Source organism: Mastomys coucha, chromosome X (genome assembly GCF_008632895.1).
Source record: "Mastomys coucha isolate ucsf_1 chromosome X, UCSF_Mcou_1, whole genome shotgun sequence".
NCBI lineage: Eukaryota > Metazoa > Chordata > Mammalia > Rodentia > Muridae > Mastomys > Mastomys coucha.
In genome coordinates, this window is record NC_045030.1 from 61453981 (window position 1) to 61459146 (window position 5166).

The following is a 5166-nucleotide window of genomic DNA, read 5'->3' on the forward strand; positions in this document are numbered from 1 at the left end:
CTGAAAAATAAATACTGATGGTAAAAATATAACTTCTTAAAACTTGATTTTTGGTTGGGGGCCAATTAAACCAAAACCAGTACAGAGTACAATTCTAGGAAAATCATATAGAACTACATGTTTTGTCACCCACCCCCACCTATCACAGGCAACAAAATAGTTTTTATGAAACTTGAAGGCTGGTTTGACTTGTCATTCGGCAAGAATCTAAATTCACAATGGACTTTCCAGCTTAACTGGCCTTCATGCAGTTGTTGATTAGAAATCGCAGTCTTGTTCGTCACTGTTGCTTGGTGATGTGATTAGGATGAGGGATGACCAGAATTAAATTAAAGAGGTGTTCCAAACTTGACAATTTAAAGCATTTCCGCGAACGGATGTGGAGACAATACCAATCTCTCTATTTATGAGAACAGAATCAAATTCCGTTCTCTCGGTTTGAATAGAGAGAACAAAGGTGCTAATCTGCGGTACTGAGAAAGGCCAATTATGCCCCATGCGTCAGACAGGGCCTAATATGATTCTAAATAATTGCCAAATCAGATGCACACGAATATAGTTTTATTATTTGCCCCAAACCCATTAACACAGGGTTTATAGGATGTAGAACTGGGTGCATTTCTAATGAGGTTTACCTATATCATCAAAATGCTTTGCTTCACCTTACAAAATCTTCGAAAGACAAAATTGGAGTCTTGTTTTGAAACCATCAGTGCTGTTATTCTGACGGCAAATGAGCTGCTTAGACAAAGCAACTGAAGCTAGCTAATGTCTCAGGAGTCCAACTCTTTTGTACTTTAAAGGCCAGTCATTTTTATCCACTCTCCCATGTCTTATAATATTAGACTCCTTAGCATAGTTTGAGAAAGTCCACAGAGCCACACAGTTTTCTATGGAGGAAATTAAGGCCCAGGAAGTCAAGTGGTCAGTTTGATGCAGAAATACAGGATGCTGCTGATAACATCCTGAAGGCTTGCTTATCCAGTGACTAACAAATAGTTCTTGGATAGCCCAGGTGCACTGATTAACAAACAAACAAACAACAAACATTTTTGGATTAGCTAGTGATATTAACTATTGAATGAAAATAGATTTGTTTGTATGCTTGCTTGTTTAAATCAAAAATGACTGCATTTTAAAGAAGAATGAAAACCCTGACTACCTATCATGGTTTCCCATTGCAACAGGGCCAGTGTTCTCATTGCTGTAGCTCATACCTACCTGGTCCACCTTGGTTCTTGCTTCCTCCTCTGGGCATTTTAACTTAAAATAGTGTACACAAAACCAATCAGTACCAAGCTTTCTTGAATCAGAGGTCTAGAAACAAAACAAAACAAAACAAAACAAAACAAAAATTTCTTGACCCCTTATCTCTCTTCCCTGCCTGACAAAAAAATAAATGTCCGAGGGTAGATATGCAATGCCATCCCTCTTTGGCGTCCCAGCAGGCCACAGCACAGTGTCTAACACACAGTGTGCCCTTTCGAAATCTCTAGGGCAGGGAGAGCATGAGGAGAATGGCTTCACCACTAGAGCCATCACCATGGTGACCTGTAGAAAAGCTCCTTTTTTTAAAGAATATAATTTTTTATATTTTATTTTTTATTAGTTATTTTATTTATTTATATTTCCAATGTTATTCTCTTTCCCGGTTTCCCCTCTGCAAACCTTCTACCCCATCCCCCTGCCTCCCCCTGCTTCTATGAGGGTGCTCCCCCACCTACCTACCCACTCCCACCTCACTGCCCTACACTGGGGCATTGAGCTTTCACAGGACCAAGGGCCTTCCCTCCCATTGATGACTGACTAGGCCATCCTCTGCTACATATGCTACTGGAGCCATGAGTCCCTCCATGTGTACTCTTTAGTTGGTGGTTTAGTCCCTGGGAGCTCTGGGAAGTCTGATTGGTTGATATTGTTGTTCTTCCTATGGAGTTGCAAACCCCTTCATCTCCTTCAATCCTTCCCCTAACTCCTCCATTGGGGTCCCCGCACTCAGTCTGATGGTTAGCTGCAAGCGTCCGAATCTGTATCAGTAAAGCTCCTGTCAGCAAGCACTTGACATTAGCAATAGTGTCTGGGTTTGGTGATTGTATATGAGATGGATTCCCAAGGTGGAGCAGTCTCTGGGTGGCCTTTCCTTCAGTCTCTGCTGTACTCTTTGTCCCTGTATTTCCTTTAGATAGGAGTAATTCTAGGTTAAAATTTTGGAGATAGATGGGTGGCCCCATCCCTCAACCAGGGACCATGCCTAACCTCTGAATATGGTTTCTACAGGTTCTCCCTCCCCTTTGTGGGGTATTTCAGCTAATGTCATCCCTATGGGGTCCTGGGAGCCTCTTGCTTTTCTGCTATCTGGGGCTTTCTGGTGGCTACCTCCAGTTCCCCACCCCCCATTGCTACACACCTCTGTTCAAATTCCTGGCCCTCTGTACATCTCCTCCATAAATGGAGTTGTGAGAGGGAAATCAGAATTGCCAATCCTGTTACCTCCCATTTGAAAGGTTGTTTTCTAGTGTGCGTTTTCCTTATCTCATTTGCAGTGGAGGCTATAGCTACAGAGTTTCAAACAGCTTCAGGGAAAAAAGTATCTTTGAATCGATGGTTTACATATATGTATATGTTTCCAGTTGTGAAAAACTCAGCCTCCATGGCCTGAGTGACTATTAGAGCCTGGGCAGGTCCCAAGGCTTGATAATCGCATGAGGTGTTTCCTTCCTTATGGCCATGACCTTCAAAGGTGCTATTTTTAATGTTTCATGCTGTTCTTCTGAGAAATTCTCATCAGTACAATCCCACACACATGCTCTAGAAGTGGAGAGCACTGTAGAATATATTAACCACCAAAGAACTCTCCTGTTTTCTCCTTGCACTATAGAAGTCCATATTAGTCTGATAATATTCACACTCCCAGAATTGGGACTATTATCTTTTGTCACATTGTGGATATGGAACAGATGTCTGCGAGATAATAGACATTAAACATTATCTAATGTTTCTAAGTTTCCTGTATTGTTACTGAATGACAAGGTTCTTGGGGGCAAATACTGAGCTTTACTGCCTTTTACTCTACCTAGAATGGTAAGTCTTGCATATAGTAAGGGCTTAGCCATTTTTAGTACTATAATCCATGTCATCCCCACAGTTACTTATGGTATATAATACAAAAGGCGTTATGATTAGCTTGTTGGGCTATCATTCAAAACAAGAGAGTTCCAGCATGGTTGTATACTAGAATATTCTCAGAGCAATACAATTAAAATACTTGATTCAACTAAAATGGCCGCCAAAGGTGTGCTTTGAAAAATACTTTATGTTTAGGAGCTTTGGTAGAGGTAGAGAAAAGATGGAATATCGTATATGGGGGGAGGGTTCCCTCTCATTATTGACCTGATAGGGATTCAAACTGATCTGACTCATTAGCTCTAACAAAATCCAAGATTGTATTATCCTTTACCTAAATTTTTTTCCAGCTACGAAGTGCCAGAAATAGACATAGCTACAGAAAGTGAGAGCATTTCCCTCCAACATATGACAATGCTGTCTGACAGATAGTAGAATTTGAAATTCAGGGGCTTGTAAAGTAAATCTTCAAGAGTAGTTCATTTCAAATAAAGGCTTTTGATTCTTTCTTTCTTTTCCATCAAAATTCATTTAAAATTTCTATTCCACAGGAAGACTTTTGTGTTTCTATAACCATTATATACTCTCTGTTCTTGTACTTAAAATAATTTATTACTGTAAACTAGTTTTAGAAATTTAGTGCCAGGGGGCTGCCATGATGGCTCAGTGGTTAAGAGCACTGGCTGTTCTTCCAGAGGATCCAGGTTCAATCCCAGCATCCTCGTGGCAGCTCACAATTCTCTGTAACTCCAGTTCCAGGAGATCTGACACCCTCACACCAATACATATAAAGTAAAATTAAATACAATTTTTAGAATAGAAAGAAATTGATAGGACAACATGAACAAGACATATGTATGTGACCTTTTGTTTTTAACAAGTTATCTGAAAAAAATGGTACATTGTAATAGTCTTGTGAACATCAGAATCTAGAAAATTCTATATTCCTTTATGAAGGAAGAATGACCCTACTTTTACTCAAAATGAATTGAGTTTTCTCTTGTAGCTCTGCACTTTCAGTTAATGAAAGCCTCAGAAGTTGCTCAACGTGTCAAGGCTCTTTGTCCATATCCATTAGATGACTGTTCAGAATAGGTCCTGCACCCACAGAGTTGTGGAACACTTAATGAACTAATGCAGTTGAAGTGCTTCAACCAGAGTACAGCACATTAAAAAGCATTTGAAAATATTAGCAATAGTCATAGTTGATTCCTAGTTCAGTCCTGAGTGGTGTTTGCAGCTCTGACTCAAGAGAGCCAGAAGAAAAGGAAGTGGCTCTCCTCTGGCTGGAGCTATAAAAAGACTCGAGGCTTTTAGAAGTACAGTCAGTCCAGAACTCTGCTTTCTTTCCCAGGGAATGGCAAGAAATAATCAGAACCTATACTGCAGAGAAATAACCTTGAAGAGCTCCCAGCCACAGCTACTGGAACTTCAAGCTCCTGACCTATGCATTCCCTCCCCTCTCAACAAGCTGTCAACATAACTTTTTTTTCTGGGAAAGAGATTATCGTGCACACCTAAAGGGCAATCTTGGTGCTAGTTTTGTGCGTAATCATTTATCATTTTGTTGAGTACCCTTGAAGACCAGAGCAATAGTGTGCTCTTGGGAACAGCAAAACACTTCAGCAACTTTTCATTTTCAAAACTAAAAATTGTTTCTTGAGGTTTTTTTTTTCCTTTAAGTAAATTTTACTTTCTAACCAATTTCTGTGAGGGTGCTTTTAGACTTGGACAGTTCACGTTGCAGTTGCAAGTGGCTTTGGTACATTGGGCAGTGTGCCCTCACCTGGAGGGAGTTTAGGGTACCTCCAGAGGGAACAGGACAGGGGATGAGGAGAGTCAGAACACCCACCAACAGCTATTGCCTGAGCATTCATCTTCATCAAGGTTTGGAAATTAATTAATTAATTAATTTAGGCTTCTTTTTAATATTTTGTCTTGTTGATCTACGCTCTCACTTTTTAGCTCAGGCTGGCCTAGCACGTACAATTCCATCTGTGCTGGTCTGAAACTCAAGCCAGCCTCTAGTGCTAAGCTTTCATT